Source organism: Tympanuchus pallidicinctus, unplaced genomic scaffold (assembly GCF_026119805.1).
Source record: "Tympanuchus pallidicinctus isolate F22 unplaced genomic scaffold, pur_lepc_1.0 scaffold9, whole genome shotgun sequence".
Taxonomy (NCBI): domain Eukaryota; kingdom Metazoa; phylum Chordata; class Aves; order Galliformes; family Phasianidae; genus Tympanuchus; species Tympanuchus pallidicinctus.
The window spans coordinates 13079069-13106888 of record NW_026294813.1 but is presented as its reverse complement, the minus strand read 5'-3'; the positions used below and the strand labels follow the sequence as shown (position 1 = coordinate 13106888).

At 37.6% G+C, this 27820-nt stretch overlaps 1 protein-coding gene across 26 annotated transcripts in view; it reads right to left on the bottom strand.

Moving 5' to 3' along the window:
* The window catches only part of PRLR (prolactin receptor), a 195493-nt gene that overhangs the window by 36609 nt on the left and 131064 nt on the right, over window positions 1-27820 (bottom strand). Inside the window, exon 8 of one of the 26 annotated variants that reach the window (XM_052670519.1) lies at window positions 12102-12160. The exons of 23 other annotated variants lie outside the window; for them this stretch is intronic. The gene's annotated coding sequence lies outside the window, so the exon portion shown is untranslated. Of the gene's footprint in view, window positions 1-1802; window positions 1913-10230; window positions 10252-12101; window positions 12161-27820 lie in introns of those variants that run through there. 2 more of the 26 variants (XM_052670540.1, XM_052670538.1) reach the window with 2 other exon arrangements.

The following is a 27820-nucleotide window of genomic DNA, read 5'->3' as shown; positions in this document are numbered from 1 at the left end:
CTCCAGAATGCAAAAGTAAATAAAGTAAAACTAACTGAACTAAGTAAGTATCAACAGAAAGGCATTTTGTTTTGAAATTTTCCAGTAGAAGATTTTCTGAAATCTAAGCCAGTATGCAAATAATTTCAGTTTCTCAACAACTCATTTGGGGGCAATGGAAATGTGATGAAAAATTTCTGACAGTCCTCAATTATACACAGAATTTCTACAAGCATTGCACTAGCAAGTGTTTTCTTACTATCTTCACAGTTCTGGTGGAAGATATTGGCAAAGAGAAGTTGATGGTAGATGGGCTGGAATGACCAGAAATAAAGGAAGCAAAGTAACAGAGTTTTAAAAGTAGTAAAGAGAACATAGTAATGGAGAACAACGTGAATGATTTATGGAGTGGATTAGAGGGAAACACACAAAGAATAAAGACAGAGCCGAAGATGGCACTGAGCAGTGAAGTTTAAAACATGCATTCTAATATTCCCTTTGGTTTTCAATGTTTCTACAATTGGATGCTATCCCTAAACAGCTTTTTCTAGGTGAACACAAGTGATGGGGTTGGGTGTAAGAGAAAAATCTCAGAATCCTCATGCCTGCATCAATCTGGTAATGCTGAAGAAAGCTGTGACCTTATCTCTAAAACAGTTTCTTTATTCTCTGCCACTGAAATGGCCCGTTGTGGCTGAGCCTGCGTCTAAGGTCTCTTTTCAAAGCTTTATGACTGTGGTAAGAGTGCAACAGAAAGAACTTGGTTACAGAGGAAAAAATGTTCTTCAATCACAAATGCTCTCAATAATTAACAACAGCAGCAGAGAAAACTATTGGACAAATAACTTTCTTCTGTTGCAATGTTCTCTCTCTTTCAAGAGATTCTGTAAGACGTCATGACAGTGCCTGCTTTTTTGTTTTTTTTTTTTCCCAGTACACGCTGTACGCTTAAACTTGTGCTGCTTAAGAGACTCTAGAGTTACTCAATAAAAAATGCAACTATGAAAAATTGCTCCTCCAATCAAAATATTCAATTTTCTATGATTTATGAATTTGTGATTTAGAACATTTCTTGAACACGTTCAGCAAACTTTGAACCTGATAGAAGAGCATGCTAATGGCTATCAATGCCATGCACAGTTGAAATGGCACACAGGTTTGCTAAGAGAATTAAGCCATATTATTCTGGTAATCTGCAATGGAGGGGAAAAAATACAATTATTGGAGAGTAAAAGCTGACAGACATGAGCTGAATGAAGCAATATTTACTCTTCAATTTTCATTTTCCTGAGCTTTAAATAATTTCTTTTTTAGCATTTCTGACCTAAGGCATTCTATGTCCTTTAGTACAGAAACATGTAGGTATGCAGGGATATCCCTCCCAGCTCTAAACTTGGTAACACTTTGCAGATATATTTTGTAGATACTAAATCCTAAGTAACCTAGAGTTTAACACATTTTACAAAAAATGTTTTCTGCAGATCTTTAAATGAGTGATGATAAGCTCTACTGTTTGTAGAAACCACACAGCTTCCTGATGGAGAGTGTGTGCAGAAAGCCAAACGTACAAATCACTCTAGATTTTCCAGAGGGTCAACCAGTAACAATATCAATGCTTCTGTATCACAGCACTCCAGAATGCCACATTTTGTAGCAAAAGTATCTTTAATTACAGCTTCATGAGGAAAACAGACTAAAATCGTAACATCTACAAACGCATTTCTGAAGGAACTGCATTCCCTCTTTAATTAGCAGCAAGAATTTCCCTTATTTTCTGATTTCTCCATGGTGAATATATAAACTGAGGGAAGTATAGCACTGACCTGATCTACCCCCTATCTTCATCCCAGGCTGTAATTCCTAGCAGATTCTCAGTCATGGTGAACTGTGTTTTGGATTTTTCTTTTGTTTTGTATGTATAAGGAAGTGACCCTGAGGCTGTAAACTGTGAGGCTTTTATGCACTTGTTTACAGAATTAAAACTTACACTGCAATCTCCAAAGGTTAAAGGTAAATTTATTAATGTATTCATTCATTAACCCATTCATTCATTAACTCACTTGTTCTCCTTACAAACTGTGAGGACAGCATTGTGTCACCTATTGATGAATGTATTTCTAACAGGTGACATGTGCATCCCTGAGGGGTAAATGAAATGTGTTAAGAAAGGAACTGAAGAAATTCATTTTGCAGAGACAGAGATGCTTGTGCAGCAAAGGTGAGCAGATGGCTTCACAGGCACACATTAGTATGGAATATTAGGTTTCAGACTATGGGTAGTGTTTAGCTTTAACAAACTAAGAGCATAAGAACGCCTCTCCCTTACCTCTGCTGTAAGAACAAATATGTCCAATTACACTGAACATGAATGTTTCAGTTTGTCTGACTCCCTTCTGGAGGTAGCACATTCCTTGGTTAAACAATGAGAAAAAGTTACTAAGCAGAACTTGCAGAAGAAAAGCTTTCACTGTATAAAAAATACATATTATACTGAAGTAAAACATATTCTAGCACTTTTCTTCTGTATGTTCGTGTTTTGGTTATAAAACAAATCTCCAACTGAAAAGGAGAAGTTCTGGTTATAGCATGTATCAATGCATTACACTACATCTGTGTTTTTCTTGTTTTTTTTTTTTTTTTCTTTTTTCTTTTTTCAGTAAGTGTTCTTGATTCACTGTGTAGAACCTGTGTTCACTGACTGTGACATTTTTCCTTTGCTCTCAGTCTCAGAATGGACTCATAACTTATTATGTACAATAATATACAGGATCATGATTTCACCTTGGAGACAACACTGGAATTCTCCCCATTTAAAGTAGTGTACTTCCCTAACATGATAAAAGCATGGGGTATTGGAGGGGTCACTCCAGAGCTGCCTGCAAACAAAGTGATTTTTCACATCAATGAGAACTTTCTGAAATTCAAAAGTTTTGCTAGCTGTATGTAGACAAAGATGACTTTTTATACCGAAGTGTCCAAAATGTCACAGAATCACAGAATTACAGAATTGTAGGGATTGGAAGGGAGCTCCAGAGATCATCGAGTCCAACCCCCCTGCCAAAGCAGGTTCCCTACAGCAGGTCGCACAGGTAGGCATCCAGGCAGGTCTGGAACATCTCCAGAGAAGGAGACTCCACCACCTCCCTGGGCAGCCTGTGCCAGTGCTCCGTCACCTCACTGTAAAGAAGTTCTTGCGCACATTGGTGCAGAACTTCCTGTGCTGCAGTTTCCGGCCGTTTCCCCTTGTCCTGTCTCCATTCACCACTGAAAAGAGTCCGGCCTCGCCATTCTGCCCCCAGACCTCAGATACTTATAGACCTGGATCAGGTCCCCTCTCAGTCTCCTTTTCTCAAGGCTGAACAGACCCAGTTCACTCAGCCTTTCCTCATAGCAGAGATGCTCCAGGCCCTTCACCATCTTTGTGGCCCTCTGCTGGACTCTTTCCAAGAGATCCCTGTCTTTTTTGTACTGGGGAGCCCAGCACTGGACACAGTGCTCCAGATGAGGCCTTACCAAGGCAGAGTAGAGGGGGAGGATCACCTCCCTCGACCTGCTGGCCACGCTCTTTTTAATGCACCCCAGGATGCCATTGGCCCTCTTGGCCACAAGGGCACACTGCTGGCTCATGGCCAACCTGTTGTCCACCAGGACAACAGATTGTCAGATCCACATGCTTAATTTGGACAAAAGCAATCTCACAAAAATGTCAGGAAAAGAAAAAAGTACAAAGGTTATAAATCTTACACATCAACAATGTTTCTTTTACAAGTATTTGATATTTGCGTGGAATCAAAGTAAAGGCATAAGCATCAAGAGCCTTCATGCTTTCCCTTGATATGGTGGACTTCATGGTAAACTGCATTAAGCTCTTACATTTTACTAACAGCTGAAATGATTTTAAGCATGGTAATTTAGACCACGAAATCAACCATTAGTCCCTGTAATTAATGTGAGTCCATTTTGTTTTATATCCCATTACAATCAGTTTTAACTACCCAATTATAATTGCCCAATCATATTTCAGTTGTTAATAATGTTCATTTTGTGTTTAACCCACAACATTGCTTCCATAATCCCTGAAATAAAAACCTTATGCTGACATTTAAGCACAAAGAAATGCCAGGCTGAAAAAAAAAAGCTGTAACTGTTGGTTTTACTTTAGGTAATAACACAGCACAGGCTCTTAAATCCTTGCTTACATAAAGTCTGACCTTTTCACTTGATATGAAAGTCATTTTTATTGAAACTTGGATCCTCACCTTCCATCATTATTGTTACCTGCCTCTTTCCATGTTGCATTTTCAGTGATGCCTTTTACGGTCATGTGCCTGCATCTTCCTGGCTGTGTGTCCTACTCAGAGGCATATTTTATACAATGTAAATGGAAAAACTGTTAAAGAATAACATAGCCACGTTTTAAACTGCTCTTTTCAATTGGTCTTGAAACTAAATTGAATATACTGTTTGCCACTTACACTACACTTCCAAATACAGTACAAACTGTTTAAAGGAACAGTCAGATCTCTGTCTCTTTTTCCTCCATTTGAAAATGGTGGGGCCTTCAGAGTGCCTTTGAAAAGGATAGCTATGTCTATAACAAGCCTGCCAATACTTACAGTCTCAGTGCTGAAACCAACACGGACCAAAGCAGCTCAAGTACACAGAAATCCTAAGAACCAGCCAGCAGATCGAGAGTCTCCTGGCCCCTTCCCTTCCTCCTGTCTTGAGTTTTGTCCCAAGTGCTGCTCAGAGAGCACAGGACAGTCAGCTTGTGAACTGTTTACCTGGATGAAGAACAATTTTAGAGCACTGACTCAAGGTGGTCTTCCAAAACAGTGCAAATAGCACTAGGACCTTAAAAGAGTAAATTAGTTACAGACAGTATGGATGGGTAATTCAGATATTTAGAAACCCTTAGATGTAAACAAATGTTTTAGAAATATGACAAGTGAGTCACAGGAGCCCACTGGATTACAAGGAGCTTTTCAGTATACTGCTTCTCTGTCTTCCTTTTCTTTCCTTTTTTATTTATTTTTTTTTTTGTTTGGAGTTATTCAAACTGATTTTTACTACACTTTCAAAGTCCCATCTACTTGTAAACATTTACTATCCTACCTCTCATTTACATGGCTGTCTTTTCTGAAGCATGCTGAGAGGTACAGAAAACTACTAGTAACACAGATTTGTTCTTCATAGTTAAATGCTATGGAATGAAACACACTAAGAACATATTTGCTTCAGCAGTCACCTCTGCTCTGTTCTTGAACTCTTTCAGACTTCTACTGCCAATGAAATAGCAGATGCAAGTCTCACTTTCTTTTCTGGGCTATATTGTAAGCTACTTAGGACAGGTATTAAGAATCACAGACTGAGAGCCACTGGCATACAGATCTGAACACACATCCATTAACCCTTCCTCTGGATATATTACTGTCCTAAAGAAAATGTAAGTGCAGTCAGAATGTTGCACTGTCAAGAGATAAACAACATCCTGATACTGGTTAAGGTTAAGGAAGCACAGAATAATTGCTCACTTTCAAAAGCCTGTGTTTTATCTTTGATATGAAAACTAAACCAACAGGGAAGGTTTTTAATAGAGATTTCTAGTACAGACCTCTTCTAGTGAAGCATTAGCACAATGGATCTGTTGCTGATGGGCACTGCATTTCAAAGACTACTCCACTACTTCAGTTTCCAACTCTATTTTAATTGTCCAATTCTATAAAAGCTCAAACGAAATTCATTCCTTTAAAAGTGGAATTGGTTCTTGAAAATACTTCAACATGCACAGAAGCACCTGAAAGGAAAAAGCCACCATCTCTTTTTCAGTTTTCAAAACCTCTGATTTAAGCAAAACTGCTTACTTTATCCCTGAGTATGCCTAGAATAGTTTCACAAATATATCTATGCAGTAGGATACACAAATAGACAACCTCCAAATAAACATGTATACATGCTGCTATGCAAACATTTATTCTTAGACGAATGTTTATTAACCTAAGCTTGCTCCTTTTCTTTTTAGTTCTTAATCTCACATCACCTTCAAATAACTTACAACATTCGAAAACATAAACAAAAACTGTGATTCATTTTACAGAATCAAAATTTGAGCAGATTGTTTGTGAGACTTAATGAACATCTACATTTTCTTTGAGCATAGTATTAAAGGTCTATTATGTATCAATTATTTATTCATGAACAATTGAAAATAGTCAGATGAAAGAAAAAGCAATCTTAAGATCCTTTATGTGCCAAAGACATGACTCTCCTATTGAGGAAAACGATACTAAGGTCAACTGTTTTTCATAAATCACTCTTGATTCTGTTTCTCTGTGCGATGGATTTTCACATGTGATACTGTATTTCTTTCCATGCTCTATATGTAACATTTTCACTTTGTTAAAAGTAACTCATTCTAATGAGAATTTCACAGCCCAGCCAGATTCGTATTTTGGAGTTACTACTGAACATTCTAGGAATTATATGTAGCTCAGCAACCAAATACATGGCCTTAGTCCTTGACTACACAGTCCATATTAACATCTTTACTCTTTTAGAATCCTGTTGATAGTGATCTGAACTTATTCACTTAGATCTACCAACTTTATCTGGAAAAAATGTATTGGAAAAAATATACAGTTTTATTTAGATTGTTTTGTAATTCTAAGTATCACAGCATCTAAAGATTTTTTTCACATAATACCTACAAAATATTAACTGCTACAAGTAAAACATACAATATTAGGTGAGTCCTAAATATAGCAGGAACATGGACATGAATTACAGAAAAGCTTTACAAATTAATTGCTTTCCTGACACAATCTTTGTTCAAGTTCTTCAGGAAGCAAGCATTTCCCTCCAGGAATAAGAATACATGGTAGCAGCTTCTCAAGGTCAGTTTTCTAATGGAATTTAATTCACTAATAAAAACTCTGAGAGAAAACCAGTTTTATTTCACTTAGTGTATGCATTTTTTGCCACACAGTGAATTTAGTAATTATGCATAAACGATCCATTAAAAGAAGCTAAATCTAGTAAGAAAGGTATTGTGGTTTTGGTATCTGACAGGAGAAATGCTCTAGCTTACAGTCTAAATGCTCTATTGTATATGTAAACAATCAGAAACAGGCACTGTTAGTGCTGCTAACACCATTATTTTAAAAAATTACTCAGTAAAACAGGTGGGAGCTGATACAATTGAAGTAGTTTCTACAAGTTTACAAATGAAATTGGTAAGAATCTCAGTGCCTCAAAGGCCCTAAAACTATGCTCTGAGATGTGAGCTTGCTGCTGCTGAGAGCTAAAACTATATTTATTTTCTATAGGGAAAATGCTGATTCTGGAGTAAAAATCCATGAACTAGAGAAGGAAATAAATTTCGTGGATGGAAAAGGTTGGAGGACAACAAGCCTTCTTGGTAGCAACCAAGAGATTTAAAAGACAGAAGTAGGGTAAAGCTATGTTCTGCTGGTGAAAGAGAGAACTCCATTCCAGAGTGCTGTTTCAGTCTCAGCAACAGCTTAGTCTTTGCTTTTGGGCATCTCTTCATCACCTGCAAAACAGGTATACACTAAATCTTATTTAGATGTGTATCTTTTTTGACCAGAGTTATAATTTCCCTGTTGAGGTTTCCAAGAAACATAGAGCATTTAAGACTGAAGGTAACGTTCATAAGCAAAAATATTGCTAGTGGCAGTATAGTTGTAATTAAAGACAAAACAAAAAGAAACATAACAAAAGAATGACAGAATGGATGAGGCTGGGTGGGATCTCTGGAGATTATCTGGTCCAACACCATTGCTCAAAGCAGGGTCAACTAGAGCAGGTTGCCCAGCATCATGTTTAGTTAAGTGGATAGAGCACATCAGACACTTCTTCCTTAAGACCCTTCAGAACAACACTCCACAAACAAAGCAATAATATATTACTAATTCCATCTATTGAGAGAGATTAGGAGGCCAGTTCTGAAAAAAATCTTGTGCTGGAGCTCCACTATGCTCATTTTCCACTGGTGAGAATGTACAAGAACTGGCACTGAGGGTCAGGAAATTCTGGTTCTAATTCTGAATCTCTTTTTACTTTCTTTTATATGATATTTTTCCATTAGTCAAATTCTGATTCCTTTTTTAGTGGAGCTATGTTCATAACAAGACCAGCAGCCAATGACTGAATTCCTTTACAAACCGCTTTATTTTTGACTTTACAGCCAAACCATTAAACAAGCCATATAAATTCTCAACCTGGGAACAAACTGTCATTCTTTAGAAAGTTAATTTGTTTGTGTTTGGCTAACTTCATGGAAAATAAAGGCTCTATCAGTTCTTGATATTTTTTTTCTATGTCTCCATTATCATGCAGGTTGGTAACCCCTAGCAAGAATTATATATCTGGTGTTTCTTTTTGAATAATTGCACTGAAACTACATCCCAAAACACTAATGGTTGTCACTTGACAAAAAGCTCAGAATGAAGGCACACTTCACATTACTGAGAAACATAAATCTTCATCCTTTTTAGCATCTACAAAATGTGAAGATCTGTGTTTTTCTTGCAGCTTTAATTTTATGACAGTGTTTGACATTAAAATCCAGTAAACCCTCCAACTTACATGATGAAAGTAGTATTAGCTTATGAAGTCTGGGTGGAGTACCTGACTAAGGACACTGAATTAGGGAGATGGGCTCTGTGCCAGCTATGATGATGGCACAACAGAATAAGAGAATAATTATCCTGGATTTTGTAATGATTTTTGTTCCATCCTTCTCAAGCCAGGAGATGAGGTTTGACTCATAGACAGTTGGTATGAAACAAAGTTATTTTCAAGTTTTGTTTTGCATCTTTGCTGAACAGTGCCAAGGTCTGATGAGTGGCCTACAGACTTCTCCTTTATTCCCTCACATGTACCAAAAGTTTCTTGACCACTGCTGCATCCATGAATAAAACGTCTGTAATTCTAAGAGAAGAAAAGCTTTTTCAGAAAAGGTTTTGCAATACTGAGTCAAAAGGAGTTAAGTCATAAAATGTGGCAATACCTTATTATTAAAGCAGGGAAAAAAAAACAACACATGTTCTTCCATGAGCAATGAAATTAATAATTTTCTAAGAATTTAGTTTACCTTGCCACTGTAATACCAGCCTCCTTCTTGCTGACATCCTCCATGACAGTTCAGTGGCCAACAGATAGAAAGGCTGCAGCTAAACTCACGCTCATGGAGCAGATCCAATGTGAGTAGTTTGGTGGGCCCGCATGTACATGTTGACTATACAGCTGGCTTTTGCCTAATGGAATGTAGCCTTGCTGAAATTCTGCACAACTGTGCTCCAGTGTAATTGGAATATTTCTCTTCCATTCAACAATTTTCACAAAAATTGTATTTTTCCATTATCTTTGGGATCTCTATCTTGTTTAAATGTGACTTAAACTGAGCAACAGGATAATGCGTTATTGGAGGTAATAGGGATTATAGACTGTGAGATCAAATAGCATCATTTCCTTTGTAAAGCAAATTGAAAGCAGAATCGCCAATGATTATTTTGTAATTTTAGAGTGATTTTGATTTTAATTTTCTGAAAAGTCTGTATCTGGCATGCTGAGTGTTTCCGTCCACTCTGAGCGTAAAGTTCTATTTTATAGGTAGCCACCTGAGCAAACAGGGTGTAGGCTTTATAAAACAGGAGGAATCTATGTTACTGCCTCCCTTGAATAAAGATATACCTGGCCATTCAGATATAAACCAGGAGTCATATTCTGAACTATCATCTTATCTTGCTGAAATTCAATCCCAGCCCTCCTATTTTTTTACGGTATAGAATAATACAAGCTGGAACTGTTCACTATCCCTCATTTCCATTCTGGTAAGAACAATATGGTCCTTTCAATATCTAAAGGGGAGCTACAATAAAGAAGGTGACAGACTCTTCAACAGTCTGTGGTGACAGTACAAGGGAAAATGGTTTCAAACTAAAAGAGGAGGGATTTAGATTGAATATAAGGAAAAAGCCTTATATACAAAGGGTAGTGAGGCACTGAAACAGGCTGTCCAGAGATATGGTGGATGCCCTGTTCCTGAAGACTTTTAAGGTCAAAATGGATCAGGGTCTAAAAAACCCAAGCTAGATGCTGATGTCCCAGTTCATTTCAGGGGAGTTGGACTAGATGACCTTTAAAGATTCATTCTAACTCTAAGGCTTCTATGGTTCTAAAAATACACAAGCAGAAGAGACTACGACTACAGAACAGAGTTCAGAATACTTGGTTAGGAAATAATGAGGTTTTCTTCCATCTTGCCCAAGTTTTCTGTTTATTATTCAGCGGCTACTTGACATAAAATAAATGAAGAGATCTAATCAGAAGAGAGCATTTTAAAACAGCAACACAAGCAGTGTGTTTCCATCTTCCTCAGCAGTTCAGAAAGATATTGAGAAGAAAAGGTTTTGGCTGAGTAACCAAGAACTGTCTAAGGCCATGTCTAGGTTTTCTTAGTGATAAATTCTCAAATAAATGTATAGGAAGACAGGCCAATATCCTTGTTTGTATGAAAGTCAAAGGCAAAAGTTTGGAGATGTAGATTCATAGGTAATCATGGCAAAGAAAACAGATGTAGTTGTCTTTCCAGATGCAGAATAAGATATGGAGGGAAAATAAAGAAGATCAAGAGTAGAAGAAGAAAAAAGTAGCTGATGCAGTCCGGACAAGAAAAATCTTTCATGCTGTCATGTGCATGTGTGTGTGCATGTAGAAGGCAGGGAAGGCTGAGGAAGAAGAGAAGAAAGTAATAAGAGAAAAGAATGAAAGCTACATGCGTTTTGCAATTATTTTTATAGAGAAATCAGTTACTTGGCAATTTAATTGATATTTCACAAGCTCCATATTAAATTTTAAAAGCTTGCACAGGAGAGCTTGCAGAGTCATCATCCTTAGAGAATGAAATTAGTCAACTATCCATGTTTCTCAAATTAGACATGCAGAAGCATATCTTTCTTTAACTTTCCATTCAAAAGAAATGTTCAAAAATCAGCCTGGAAGAACAAACAGTGGTGTTTGCCTGAATGTAAGTTAGAAAGCCAAGTTAGTTGACCTTAACTCTAGACACACAACAGCTGTTTAAGTTAGGAAAGTGGAAAACCAAATACAGCTGGTTTATTTACAATTTCATGAAGTTATGTGAACATTTGGAGTTATGTACTGTGCAGTAAACACATCTGCAAGGTTTATGTTTATGAAACGCTTGTTTATGAAGCACCTATTCTCCCCTGTGCATTGATTACAGCAAGTGAAATGACAGTAGCAGTTAAATGTTATTGCAAGACAAGATCAGACAGATACAATAAGTTCTTCTTATCTGGGATGCTGCAAATGAAGAATTGCAAAAGAGGAGGTAACAGTGTCACATGCACATAGAAATCATTAATTCAGGAAATGATGCACACAGAAAAAAATAATGTGCCTGTATAGTAACAGACCCTTCCCCTCCTACACCCACAAACAACAACAGCAACAACAAAAACAGAAGAAAAAAAAAAAACACGACAATCCCTTAAAAACAGAGAAGTAGAAAGACCAAGCAGGCACACGTAAATTTTGTGAGTCTCCTACAACAGTTGAGGAGAGCAGCAAAGAACCGAAGAATAATTTAAGTTGGAAGGGAACTCAAAGGATCTTTAATCCAAGCCCTGCTCAAATGATGAGATGGGGTTAGGTAGGACAAATACCATACCACTTCCTTGGGGCAACATGTTGCAGTGCCTGAATGACCTCACAGCGAACAAATTCCCCTTTATATTCAGTTCAAACCTCTCTTACTGCAATATAAGCTTGTCATATTAGTCCTCATACCATGCACTACAGCAAGAGTTTGGGTTCATCTTCTTAAGCTCCTTAAAGAAACTGGAAGGTTGTCATCAGGAAGATGCAGACCTGTATTTCTCTTTCTGTTTATTGCTCTACCACCTTTATGTTACTCTCCCGTTTTACTACAAAAATTTTCCTCTCTTAGAGTACACATGTGAATTTTAGATTGAGCTCCTGACATAGTAATTACACATTCATTTAGACTTCTATGATGCCTGTGACCCTTTCTCATTCTCAGAAGCACGTGAAAATTGCTTAAGCTAAAAACTTACTTCTTCACTCACGTTGGCTAAGTACCAGCAGTCGAGGAAAAGGGAAAAAGGCACTTAACCTACAAAAAACAGTAAGCAGCAACTTAATATGAACATGTACATTTCTAAGAAGGAAGCAAAATACTCATTGATCATATAAAGGAACTCAAGACAGCTACTGCTGTTTCTTCATAGCCCTCTCAGCGTGAAACAAAAATTTTGATTTTTTTTTCTGAAATGAGTGATATAAACAAGGTCAACTTCTGTTAACTCCCAGAAAACTGGCAACTGCAACAGTGAGAAGACATAAACAAATTACCAAAATATTGAAAATAGATATGTGTGAAATGATTGGCAAGTAGTATTTTGACACAAACGTGTTGGTTGGAAGGGACCTTCACAGATTACTAACTCCAACTGCCTGATCACTTCAGGGCTAAACAGAAGTTAAAGCATGTGACCAAGGGCATTACCCAAGTGCCTCTTGAACACTGACAGCCATGGGTCACCAACCACCCCCATAGGAAGCCTGTTTTAGGGTTTGGAATTCCTCATAGTAAAAACATTCTTCCCAATATCCTGTTTGAACCTTCCCTGGCACAATTCTGTGCCACTCCCATACTGCCATCAGCCACACCATCACCCAGCCACATCCCCCTGCTTCCTCTCCTCAGAGAGCTGCAGAGAGAGCCAGCTCTCCTCTCAGCTTCCTCCAAACTGGACAGACCAGGTGTCCTCACAGGACACATTTTCCAGCTCTTTTACAGCTTTGCTGCCCTCCTGGAGCTCCTTCAAAGACCTTAAAATCCTTTTTGAAGCAGAGAACTGCACACAACATTCAAGATGAGCCCACATCTACTCTATGTACAACAGAAAATCACCTCTTCTAGCTCTGCTGTGTTCAGTGTACATCACAAGGCAGTCTGCCTCTTGGCTGCCTGGGCACACTATTGGCTCATCTCTCCCCAGCACCTGTAGGTCCCTTCCTACTGAGCTGCTCTCCAGCCACTCATCTTCCAGCTGTGCCTGCAATGTCCAGCACTCTCCATCCCACGGGCAGAACCAGGCATTTTCCCATGCTGAATTTTGTGCCATTGCTGACTGCTTAAAGCTCCAGCTATATCTCTCTGCAAAGCCTTTGTTACACGGTGCATTCAATCAACAATCTCTACATACATTGTATGGATACAATTAGAAACCTATTTTGCTTCAAATACAATGCTGGCCTCAGTAGGGGGCTGGGTAAACATTATCAGGAGCTCAGCAAAGAATGAAAACTACCTTGTTGGCTCTCTTGCTCTCAAGAGATATGGCTGATAATGAAAGTCTTGAAATTAGTGATTTCAGTACAGGCTCAGAAAAAGACTTTATATCTTGATTGAAATTATATTATCAGTCTCCCCCAGGGTGTTTGGCATGAATGCTTCAAAAATAGCTTGAGAACATGTGGACACAAAATGATTACCAACTCACTGCTAGACCAAAACCTACTTAAATTTTGCCCGTGAAAGAAATCATTCAAGAACATTTCCCTTTTATGTAAAAAGTACTTCTTGAAAGTTGCAAGATTAGGTTTTTAATTTGAGACAGTTACTTTTTGTTTCATATGAAAGACATCACTACAGGTGGAAAACAATTTTTAATTCATTTTTATAATAGCTGTGTGTTTTCAGGACTGGTCCATTCCTTTTAAAATCATTGCCTTTTCTGCAGAGATACAGATATTCTGCATATGCTCATTTATCCCTACAACTTCAGAATGAAAGACAATTTACCGCATTAGCATCTCTCTGAACTGGACAGCTTTGAAAGAACAAAGCCGATCACATCATGACTATGAAAGGAGTGATCCTTCTGCATTTTGCAGAACCACCAGCTCTGACCACTACATTGAGATGCTGACAAAGCTGAAGTACCAAACTTCCACAGTCAGGCCTGATAAACAAAAACCCTTCTCTTGCAGCAAGATAATGCCAGGCCCCAAATCAGTTTTAATACCATGGAGTACAATGCCAATCTTGGCTGGATTGTCCTATGACAGCCACTGTATAGTCTGCATTTGGTGCCTTCTGACTTTCACATGTTCAGGCCAATGTATGACAGATGACATAAGCAACATTTTTCTAGCAACTACATCATCACAGCTGTTGTGCAACAGTGGACCACCTCTGCTGCTGCACATTTTTATGAGCATGACAAATAGGCTCTTGCTCACTGCTGGTAAAAACGCACAGCTAATGGTGGTGACTACGTCGAAAAATAGGTATTGTAGCTGAGAATTTGCCATATGAAACAGTGTTATTATGCTCTTCATATCCACTGTAGTTTCTATGGAAATACATAGGAGGCATTACTTTCAGACCTGCATACTTCCTCAAGGAGTGATTTTCATATGTATAGAAAAGGTAGCTCCCTGCCTTTACTCAGCCACAGAAAGATTCTGAGATCCTCATACACTTCTCTCACTTTTTTTTGCTTGTAGCACATGCTTATTTGGTGCACACTAATTTTTGCTGATGTTGATGGATTTTCTACTTGCAAAACAAAAGCAGTGCCATTTTGCATGCCACATGCCTGCAGAATATAAGTAGCTTGTGCATATTTGAGAGAAAAAAGAAAGTTGCACTCTGACTTAGAATTCTAATTTCTAGATCACAGAAAATGCAACATCTTTGTTTTAAAAAAAAACCATGCTTGGTATGTGGAAACAATCTGGAAATTGGTTCAGAATGATTCTGACGTGATAAAGCAGGAGGGTACCAGTAGCACTATAATTTATTAAAATGATCATTAGATAAAATAATAACCTCCCTCTATTTGAATGTAAACAATAGAAATGAAATCCCAGATTTTATTCTTTGTCCACTGTCTTAATAGGTAAACCAGCAAGGGCTCAGAGTCCATTCTATTGAAACCCAAAATTGTTCTGAAGTAAAAAAATCTCATTTGAAAAAAAATCCTATAAAACTGACTTTGTATTTTCTGATTTCTAAGAGACTCTCTTTAATGCTACAGAAAGATAATCATTGTCATCTTGCACACTCACCTAGTATTACCTATTTAATTTATGTTCTACACCAAATTGGTACCTTGGTGCAGTTGAGTCCTCCCTGCACCTAACTGCTGAACTGTGACCCAGTACACTATCACAGAATCATAGAATGGTTTGGGTTGGAAGGGACTTTTAAGATCATCTAGTTCCAACCCCCTGCTATAGGCAGGAACACCTCCCTCTAGATCAGGTTGCTCAAAGCACCATTCGGTCTGACCTAAGCAGGGGTCATCCAGAGCCTCATGGGGCAACTGTTCCAGTGTCTCACCATCCTCAGAGTAAAGAACTACCTCCTAATATCTAGTTCAAATCTACCCTCTTCCAGTTTAAAACCATTTCCTATCATCCTGTCACTACCTGCCTTTAAAAAAAGTCCCTCCTCAGCTTTCATAAAGGCCCCCTTTGAGTACTAGAAGGCCACTATAAGGTCCCTTTGGAGTCTTCTCCAGGCTGAAGAGCCCCATGTTTCTAAGTTTCTCCTCACAGGGAATGGTCTAGCCCACTGATCATTTTCATGGCCCTTTTCTGGACCTGCTCCAACAGCTCCATGTCCTTCTTGTGCTGGGGGCCCTAGAACTGAATGCAATACTTCAGGTGGGGTCTCCCAAGAGCACAGTAGAGAGGCAGTCCTCGACATGCTGGTCACACTTTTCTTGATCCAACCCAGGACACAGCTGGCCTTGTGGGCTGCAAGTGCACACTGCTGGCTCATAGTGAATCTTTCATCAACCAACACTTCCAAATCCTTCTTAGGGCTGCTCTCAAGCCATTCTCTGCCCAAACTGTATCTGTGCTTGGGATTGCCCCAGCCCAGGTGCAGGACCTTGCACTAGGCCTTGTTGAACTTCATGAGGTTTGCATGGACCCACCACTCAAGCCTCTATAGGCCCGTCAGGATGGCATCCCTTTCCTCTAACATGTCAACTGCACCATTCAGGTTGATACTGACTGCAAACTTGCTGAAGGTGCACTCAGTCCCACTGTCCACATTGCCTACAAAAATGTTAAATAGCAGAGTCCCAAAACCAATCTCTGAGGAATGCCACTTGTCACCAGTCTTCACTTGGATGTTGAGCTGTTGACTGCAACTCTCTGAGTGCACCCATTCAGCCAATTCGTCATCCAACGATTGCTCCATTCATCAAATCCATTTTCCAAAGAGTTGGTGACTAGGGGAAGGACAAATGCCTTGCGCAAGTCCAGGTAGATCACGGTTGGACTCGATGATCTTCAAGGTCTTTTCCAACCTGAGTGATTCTGATTCTATGTCAGTTTCTCTTCCTTCATTCACTTACGCTGTAACTCCACCATCAAAGGCCGCCAAGTTTGTCAGGCATGACTTGTCCTTGGTAAAGCCATGTTGGTTACCACCTATCACCTTGTCTTTATTTTCATGTTCATTATTAACGCGTTCAGGAGTATCAGCTCCATGATCTTGCCAGGCACATAGGAACTTAGTGTTCTTCATGTCTGCCTAGCCTGAACTGACAGTTTTGCTTGCCCTGTAACACAGTGCCTGCTTATGGGATGCTGGTGGATGCTGACAAATACAGCCTCCAGCTTTATGATCCAGGGAACGCTCCTATGTTCAAGGCAACCCTACAGATTGAATAAAAAGTCTTTTTGGACTGACCAACATGCAAAACCACTGCTTCAGCTTCAGCTTCAGTTTCACGTAGGGAGTCTGAACACATCTGCTGCACTCAAATGGCACAAATAGAACAGAATAAAAAATATATAGATCATACCTTTTAATATAATTCACAACTTTCTGTCCCAGGACTGTTTCAGCATAGCTATAGAGATCTGCCCCACAGCTTAACATGTTCAAACAGTAAATACAGTCCTTTTACTTCCTGTACATCCTTATGATTCCTCTCTTGATGTATCTACATTCTGCATTTTTGCATCTGCAAATCTGCAAATTTTGAATCTGGTCTTAGTTCTGCTGCGTTGATTTTTCTCCATTTTCTTTAAGGACTCTAGAAGAAAATGTAGCATCACCCAGCATTTTTCAGACACTTTCCCTCATTCAGGTAAATATGCAAGTATTTCTCTACTAACAGCAATGTTATATAGCTGTTAAGCAGGCAATTTCGACTTCACTGAAATAATTGCAACACACATACAAAAAAAAAACCCTCCAACAAACAAACAAAAAGCACAAACAAAAACAACCAGTAAGAATTGATAAATCCCCACCACAAACGTCATAATAACTTCAGAATTTTTCTCATGTTATCAAATTACCATTATTTCCATGTACCAGGAAGGCCTAGCAAGAGAAAAAAGGAGCAAAGGAGGATCTCTTGCCATCAAAGTTTGTATGGCAAATATACTGCTTCCTGTATTATAAAAAAAAAGTTGAATTAAATTTTACCTTTCATTTTCAAAAATATTTGCTTTACTACATTACTTCCATTCTGTTTATAAGTTGATATACAGTTAGATGATTTTAAGGATTAAAATGAAATTAACTCAAGCTATTTTTTGGACTGCATGATGTTAAACAAGCTACAGATAAAAATAACTTGTATAACACTGCATTTTTATAAGCTGTTTTTCACATTTCAGGTTAAGACGCATTACTGTGGACCATGTCTTAAAAATTAATAAGAATCAAGCTGGTAAGCACAATTAGAATGGAGTTTGGAAGAAATTTCAGAAGGAACTGCTGTAAAATAGAACTCCTTTTGGAAATGTTGAATTAAGAGACTGGTTATGCCATAAAAAATCTCTGTGAAAAAAGTAATCCTGAATATCACAAAACTAGTAGTATGTGTTCAAGTCTTCCCTGCATGTCCTGGCCAGATCAAGCACTAACCTGTCCTCAAATGCCCTTATACTAAGGAAGGGAAGAGAAAATAAAAATGTTTGCATTGACCTTAACACATTTGATAGAAATAGGCACAGAACAATGACCTTCACAAAAAGGTATAGAATGGAACCACAGGTTAGGGAGGGGTTGTATAAGTAACTAGATTGAGACTGTACAGTCCCTCAAGGGTGAGGACAAAGCAGCTTAAATTTTCTCTAAGAAAATACAGAGACTGCGTGGACTAACTCCAAGAGGGGAGGGTAAAGTAGGAAAAGAAGATTATTTTAAGCAGATTCTATGCACAAGCTGCTTTTTAGCAGCTGGACTTGTCTAAAAAATATACATATACATATACACACATATAATCACATATATATATATCTACATATATACAGAACGTTGTAAATATTTAGGATAGAAAATTCCAGATTTAATTTTTGCTTCTAAGGAAGAGGCACTACTGAATTTGAACCTTCACCAGTTTTATGCTTTTGCACACTGATAAAAGCAGAAATCACTTACAATGTAAACTGACTACTGACCACAAATATTGTTTTGTTAATGATTTACACATCCAGGAAAAATGTCCTCAGGTTTAGTACACTGCCACTGTAAAGCACATTTACAAGACATATTGCAGCCATGAGGTCACAAAGAAAGTATTTTCTTTTACTGCTCCGTTTCTACAAAAGCACTGCAACACTCTTGCCAGCCACAAGCCAGCCATTCTGCTTTCTGCTTTCCTCTCCAAAGCAAGTCTGTCTGCCTTGTAACAGGATCGTGCAAAAAAAAAACCAAAAAAAAAAACAAGGTCAGAATGAGAAGAAACTACCTTGTTGTCTTTGCTATTCTAAAACCTCATTAGCAAAGAAACACCACATGGACAAACACAAAGTTGAAAGAAGAACAGCCGATCAGATTACGGAAGCTATGAGGAAGACTGGAAAGAAACTAAGTTAGGAAGGATTTCTAGAAGTAAATGCATTTTTAGAAGATAATGGCATATTTGGGACTGAATGTAAAACAAGATTCCATGAAAAAGTGAATACAAACATCAAAGAGCTCAGTGCTGTAAGTGCAAACCCTCAGCCTCTCTGACAAAGGAAAACAGCACTGCTACCCAATGCAGAGGACTGGAAAATTTCATATCAAAAAAGTGGAATATATATATATATATATTTTTTTTTTCTTTCAAAAATATCTCTTGTACTTTTTTTTTTTTTTTTTTTTTTTGGCTACAGTCTGTGATTCAGTCACAAATACATTGACCCATTCTGCATTAACCTTTTTTCCTCAAATAATTTCTACTGTCTTAATCTGAAAAGTACTGTTTTAATGCAGCAACTCTTTCAGCTCAATCTAGACATGTGCAATAAGGCTAAATACAACAGCACACACATACTTACAAATGAACCAGCTCATCATGACATATTAGTTTTTATTATTATTAGAATTTTATTATTATTTATTTATTAGTATTTATTATTAGAGTTTTACTATCATGAAATACCAACTTTTAACCATCTTGTTTTCTATATGGAAGCTGGCATAGAGGAAAAAAAAATAGACAATACAGGCAAGCTGCCAAGATAAGAAGAGTTACTTAAAGAAAGTATTATTAGAGACAGGGTAATCAAGTCATTGAATGCCTTATCTTCTTAAAAACCTTGGAAAAATGTCTATCGGTATTCTTTTAACCTTGGTGTTATTTAAACAAGATTATAAATATAAGATGAACTGGGACAAACTGATACAAAATATGTAACTGAGACTCAATTAAAATAACAACCACTTCTTTCATGGCAGTGAGACAAAGAGCTTTTGTGAGCTGAGAAAGCAGATTTCACACACTCTTCAAGAAGAGACATTAATTAGGTTTAGAGATATTAATTAAAAAACTTCTCCAAAATTTTTTTTGGAGATCAGTTCCTGAGGTTTTATTTTCTCCTGCCATGCTATCCATCTTGTAAGGAGAGCTGCAATAGCAGAGTAACTGAGGCAGCAGGTGGGTAATACTGATACAGATCAAGCTCCTGTTGCAGCTCTTGATGTTACTGCAGCCCAGGAAGAGGAGATTTCCAGCAGGGGGCTAGGAAAGCAACTGGGGCTGCAAAGCAAGAGCCCAAGGAGTCTGGTACATGAGAAAGAAGATCTGTGCTCCAATGTTCAAAGTGTCTCCTAATACTTCTGCATATAGGACTCAAGTTACAACACTCAAACTTCAGGGAAAGGACAACAAGTTGAATGCTCTTGAAAAAAGGATGTATTTTATAGCTGGGAAATGAAGGACCATACTGCTGGTGAGAATTAGGCATGTCTTCATGATCCTGGATACATCTTGTCTTTCTAGCTACACTACTTGCACATAGGCAGAAGCCTAAGCTTAAACACCTTGGGTACTTTCAAAATCAAAATATAAGCACCTGACAGATTTTGCAAATGCTGGATTTATATGCTTTGATTTTGTCTAAGTGCAATGCTGAGCACTTGCAAACTACAGGGGATAGTTCAGAAGATTATTTCTATCTAGAGTAACATACCCTAACAGACACAGTGCTCTCCAGCTTAACTTCTGTCTGCTTGTGGAAGCTACCACAGTCTCCTACTTGCAGGGTCTTACTTTCAAATTAAGCAGCATGTTAATTATAATATCATTGGAAATTGTTTATTATCTTGTCAAAAGCCAATTAATTAGTCCAAATATTTCAAATTTAAAATTATAAAGGTGTTGTGTTCTATTCTGCTCAATTGTACCAAAACCTAATAATAATTAGGGTAAGTATGCATCCTGACTAAAACAGTGACCATGAAGGTTGGTGTTGTGATATAAGATCAGGATAAGCTGATCTTAAAATCTGAACGAGGAAGAGATTAATCATGATATTACCTGGCTGAGATGTGCACAGCTTTAAAATGTCTAAAAAGTTTATCAAACATCATTTTGTTCAGGAAAACAACTGTTATTAATTGCATATTGAAACAGTGAATAATATTGATTTCCTCATTCTGTATGAAGAAGACATTTTCCTGCTTGCCCTCTCTCTTTCTCATTGAGCTAGCTATTACATCTACTTCTGAGAAACAGAGAGTTGGCTTTGAAGTTGGCTCTTTCAACACTATAGTGACTGCACAAAGTGAAGCTCAGACATACTGCACCAATGAAACCGAAACAAGTCTAAGACTCATGTAAGACTATTAAAAATCTTGCAAAACTGCCTGGAATAACAACTGCTAACAAAATCAGCTTTACTGTGTTCTAAAACAAAAGACTTCATCAGTGTCTTCACTTTTCCCTTTTAAGCACAAACCACTCATTTAAATTATGTCTAATTTTTAGATCAGTATTTTTGGTGTCTGTGAATACTAACTCATTATTTTTCAACTAATAGAAGTTGAATACAGAACTGATAACAGCATTTGGTAATCATAGGCAAATAAGTCAATTAAAACTTGTAATTAACTTGTAAAGAAAGTATATCTGCAATAGAGAAGTTACTCTAATTTTAATCTGGCACTTAAAATTAATTCAAGGAAAAAAAATCAAGTAAGATACTCACTTTTTCTTATTTACATCAATAGATGTTCTCTAACGGGTCACATAGAATTTCACCTAGGTCATTATCTTATTTATAACAATGACTAGTAATAAAAATATGGAAAATAATTCTCTAAGTTAAATACTGAGTTATTGAACCTGCTGCACCAATCCCTTGTACACTTAAATTTCTTCTCCTTTTGCTCCATCTTGTCCATACAGAAGAATTTGAGAGAATTTAGAGACAGCTGGAATTGAATACAGTATTTAAATTGGAGTTAGTGCCTTTCTGTTTTGTTGGGTGCAATATCAAAAGCCCACAAAACTGTAATTAATGGATTCTCTATGCAATGGAATCTATGGAAAACTTGCATAACAAAGAAAAGAAATTATTTGACAGAAGACCAGAAGTATCTCCCTGATTTCTCCACCACTTGTGCCAACATTAATTGGAATAATTGTCACATAGTAAGTAAAGACAAGTTCTCAAACAACATGAAAACTGTGATGCAGCAGAAGAGAACAATTAGTCAGAAATTAATGATCAAGGTGTCTGAAGGTTGGACTCATATCTCCATATTTACTGTCATCCTTGAAAGTCAGTCTTGAAGTGTTTGCTAATTAGAGTGTAGTTCAAACAACTTTTTAGGCAAGCCAATTTATTTTCCATTTTATGATTAAATTATAAATATTTTTCTCATTCAGATGAACCATAATTCGGAAGAGTTAAGTGTAGAAGGATTACTTAAGTAAAAATTTACTAGGTGAACAAAACCTCAAATCTTTTCCTTCAAGAATGACAGCACATTCAATATTTGCAATCGTTGCCTTGCATTTTCTTGACAAGCAAAATGAAAAACCCATGTCAGTTCAGAGTAAAAACATTTGTTATTCCTGATATTGATTTAATGTGAAAATTCCCATTTCATTTTTTTCCTCCACAGTTCACAATATTTTAAATCATTGCACCCTGAACACTTGTCATACTGTGGTAAGGATCAGATTCAAGCTCAAATTCATTTTCATTTTTCTCTAAAGATGTTCCTTTTCCATTCTGGAGCCCTGTTGCTCTGCAAACATGCTACGAAGGGGATGCATACAGTATAGGCTTTGCAAGACCTCAAGACAGATACCTGCCAGGTTTACTTTAGACTTGTGTTAGCTTGTCTAAACTTTTTTTGTCTTGTTTAGCTTTAGTAAGTTTTTAAAAATTGATTTCTATTAGTAGCAAATTATTATTGATGATGAAATATTTAATAATAATTTAATAGTGATACAGAGCAGAGGAGTAAAGGCATTGGGGTTACAGGCTGTCACTTGAGATCTCAGGGGCTATAAGCAGCTCAGCGATGAAACAGAGTTGAGCAAAAGGACAAGAAGGAAGATCAGTATTCAAAATATGTAAAATGCACTGTGTACAGAAAATCTGGATGTAATGCAAATTTGCGACCAATATAAATAAATAGTGAGGTGCAGAGCATTAGAAGGCATGTAATAGTGGATCAGAGTGTAACCTACATAAGGCAAAGAAGAAGCCAAGAATATAAGAATCATATTCCTCCCAGCAAAGAAGTAATGCCACCATCAACATTTCACTCCTGGTGGTGAAGAAGTGATGATTTGCTGCAATGCCCCCTGCTTCCTACCTGTTCAAGGCAGAACAGCATTACTTACCTTACTAGAGAGGGAGGCAGCAAAGGGATGAGGATAACAAAGAAAAGGTATATACTAGGAACTGTATGCATAAAATTTTTAATTGCTTTAATATTATTGAGAGTTTTTCTTAAATGGTATTATTTATTTTCATTTCTTTTTTCTGTAGGAATTAGATTGTTCAATTTGACTATTAAGAATTCTATTATAATAAAATAAACACACAGCTTTACACGTAAGAAGAGTTTATTTTTTGCCTATTTCAAAATTTAGAAGACAGCATTACTTCTTTTACCTAGAACTTATTTTACATTTCATTTTTTTAGTTTCCTGACTAATCCTCCTTATTATCTCATGTTATTTCTGACAGGAGAGATGTTTGATATCTGTTTTTCATGTGTAATCTCATTAATTTCCCTAAAATCTGTAACATATTACATACAGAAACAAAATGACCATAACAAATACAGAAACATCATACGTCTGTATTTCTGATACAGAACAGAGATACGTAAATCGTAACAACTCCTACTTCTTTGCTTTTACTGACCTTTGACATGATTTTTTCCTCACAGAAAAAATGGTACGTGTAGTTGCCGGAGAAACAGAAGGAGAGGGAAATTTGAAAGCTTAATTTACAGGCTGAATTTTACAACCAGTTGATGTAGTGCCTTCTCATGTACATTCTTCAGCTGGAACTGCTTATGTAGTCAATTATCTGTTTTAGCATTTGTTTCTAATAGTGTTCCTAATGCGTAAACCATGCTTTAGAAACAAGACAGTTGCTGGACTGGACAACTGACTAATGCGTAGTTTAGTGTGATGTTGCTACAGCAACCAAAAAGATGAAATACTATGTCATATATTATTTACACATTGCTTGGAACATACAGCTTTCTAAAATCCATTAGCCAAGCAGAGGGTGTTGTTATGGAGGAGATGAAGGTATCTTAAAGCACTCTAAAATAGTTTCCATTGTTCTGGAGGTGCAGGGATGTAAATAAATCAGAGTGAAGTACTGAAAAATAAAGGAGCCTTACTTTCTGAGCACATTATATCAGTATTTCTGATTTTACAGTTACCAGAAGATTTGTGAGCATACGTCTAGATCCTGGACACAGACTTTTTACTTTAGAAGTGCACATCTGTGTTCCACTGCACTTGTACATAAAGAAAAACTGCTACTGTCTGAATGAAGGCTCAAAGAGTTCTCAAAATGGAGGCTACGACCTTGCTTCAAACATCTTCCCAGCCATCTACTAGAGATAATTGCCTCTCCTACTCCCTGCAGGTGCACACAGAAACTGATATGAAAACAAAACCAGTGTGTTGGTGGTGGTGAGGGAAAATAAACATAACAGACGGCTTGGGAAATACATATTGGCGAATTTCATGAAGGAAGCTATTTATGCATTGTTTGCAAATAATCTGGAAAACACACAGTTTAATTTTATCATGAGAAACAGTACCCAAGATGGGGTTAAAATTTTAGATTCACCAATGAAGTGCACATTTTGGATAAGGCACTGAACAAAACATCTGGAAAGGAGTCTGGAGATGTTTTCCAGACCACAGCAGAAAGATTAATGACCCAGTCTGTCAACCTAAAATGGAAGCTTACAGAGGGACTGAAGAAGGTTTTGATTTAAGAAAAAAAGAAAAAAAAAAAAAAAGGGCAGTAAAACAATCTATAGAGTGGATAGGCCTGCTGCTCTTTGTCAGAAATGGATATAATTCTTTGCTTATGTATAAACACAAGAGAGTTTCATAATTATGTAAAAAGGGAACATTTTGTGCTGCCAGCAGAAGAAATTCTGTAAGCAATGTATGATGCCCAGTCTTTTTCTACATCTGAAGTACCAGAGGGATTCTGGCAGATGCATTCAGAAGAGAGACAAGTTTCTGCACATTCAAGACACTCCCTGACAGCACTAAAACAGTGAAACGTCTTTGGAGCCCAGTGCTTACTACACTTTTCATAGCATCCTCCTCTATTATGAAGAACATGGTACAATATATCATTTCAGGGTTGGAGGTAAAGGTGACATGAATCCAAATGGAGTAAAGTACCTTCCTTATTTTATTTGAGAAGTTTGAATGGGATCATATTTTTGAAAATGCTAACTGTTATGTGATCATATGCCATAAATGGACTGGGTCTAACACAGGCCTGAGGACTGGTAAGAAGAGTTGCAAGGAAGGAGCCTTGCTAGAAGTCTTCACTCTGGAGAGAACTATAGAGCCTGTAACTGTGCCTAAATTAATGTGATGATGACTTCTTTGGAGGTCAGTGGCAAAAATTTTATTCACATAACTGTTGGTATTCTTTTACCATGGTACATCACAATTCCAATAAACAAACAAACAAACAAATAAACATCTCACCATGAGCCCATCTCGTTTTACATCTCAGACATGTGACATAATTAAAAGCTAAATTCATTCAGCTTGGACATCCCTTCTTCATTCTGGCAAGGATAACTACGCTACTGAGCTTACTGGCCTCCACCCAGACTGTATGTTGGCTCACATTTAAAGAGATCCCCTTCTCTATGGAAGAATCCATTTGAAAAAACTGAGCCAACCAAGAAAGGAAACAGAGCTCCAGTCTACTGTAATGCTCTAGTATCACCTAATACAAATGACAAAGATCCCAAGAGAATGCAGTAGATAATGGCTCATGAGATCATGAGAAGGAGTCCCGAAGAACTTCACAGAGGATGGTGCCGAGCTCTGAACAGGACAGAAGCTCAATGTCATGCCTAGTCATGCTCTTACAGTGAAATCTTCACTGTAGCACTTGCTAAATGTGCTTTCAGCCAGTAAGGAAAACCACGTGTGCTAACAAGTACTCACATGCAAAGCAGTCAGGATGCATTCTGGCCAAATGGAGGAGGTTGATTAGAACAAGGACTGGCAGCCTTGCCCAATCATTTTTTTCCAAATAATCCTTCCAGATGGAGGCCAGGGACCCTGCCATATCATGCCATCTCTTCTTGTAATGCATTCCAGGCTGTATATGTAATCTCTTCACTCAAACAGTAATATTATATTGCCCAGTAAAGGGAGTCCTGGTTTTGGCTGAGTGCATCATGACCTAAATTAAAGGCAGGCCTGCAGTGTCCTATAGAAGAGAGGGCAGCTTCAGTACTGTACTTTACAAATATCAGAGGAAGTAGGTATAGGGTAACAACTGGGTTACAGAACACTAGGACTAGAAAGGGGTAAATATTCATGTCATTCTTTGATCTTTACTGAGTGTTAGCTTCTATGGAAGCTGCCAATTGACAGAGAAGCAATCACAGAAAATCTGAAAAAGACTTTTATAAAAAATAAGAGAAAAATCTCTGCTGAAGCAAATAATCAGAGGCAAAAAAAAAATCATTAATATATAGCTAAGTGTACTGTGTTCTCCATCACACTGCTCCTTGGGCAAAGCACATTCTGAGCATAGACACAAATTAATGTTACATTGTAGTTCAATGTGGCAGACAGCTAAGCACCACAAAGAGATCTGTTTACCTCTCTGCACAGCAGGATGGAGGAAAGAACTGGAGAAGAATGAAAGCGTGAGAACTCATTTTGAGAACTCAGGTTTGAGATAAAGACAGCTTAATAAGAACAAAAGAATGAGAGAATGGAAGAAAGAAAGAGAGAAGGAAAAAGAAAGGAAGGAAGAAAGAGCAGAAATTAAGAAAAAAAGAAAAGAAAAGAAACAAAGAAGGTATAGAAACAAAGAAGGATCAAAAATAAACAAAACAGGAAGGAAACTCAAGTGATGCACAATGCCATTCTCATCACCAGTCCTGAACAATGCCCAGCAAAATGCCAGCAGCAACCACTCCTCAGCCAACTTCCTGAGTTTTCAATTGTTCAGCATGATGAACAATTGGTGGTGTCAGCTTGGTGAACAAACGGTGGTGTCAGCCATCCCTTTGGCTAGCTGAGGTCAGCTGTCCCAATTCCGTCACCTTGTACACCCTCGTGCACCCCCAGCCTCCTTACTGGCAGGACAGTGTGAGAAGTGGAATTTCTTTAGTTGGTGAAAGCACTGCTCAGCAAAAACTGAAGCATCAGTGTGTGATCTACATTAATCTTGTCTTAAATCCAAAACACAGTGCCATATCACCCATTAAGAAGAAAATTACTCCAACCGAAATCATGACACTAAGAATGACTGTAAACATTCTAAGAGTCTAAGTGAGTCCTCATACTTATTGGGGAAAAAAAAAAGTTGAAACAAAACCTTAAAGAAAGTCTTCTTTTTTTTTTTTCTTTAAATGTGATGAGTCGTCTGTGAGCCTGCTGTCAAATGCCTACCCAGCAACTTTCAGCACTCTCAACAGGAAAGGAGAAGATAAGATGAAAAATGTTCCTGTGTTGAGAAGAAAAAGAAAGCAAGAACAACCACAGTGCTGAAAATCCTAAGCAAAATACTAGGAGAATTTTGGCTTTGTAACTACAGTCAGTTTCAGGCTTGACAACAGCTTAGGAGCAGTCCTTGGAGACACAAGCAGGAAGGATCATTACTTCTTACTGTTATTTTACAGACAGCAGTGTCTAGCTGTTTCTGATAGTTTTATCAGACTTTGTATTGTTTGTATTAATAGTAATAAATATTAATAGAAACTTTGTATTAAGTTTTATCAACAATACTGGTAGGCCTTAAGCCACCTGATAGT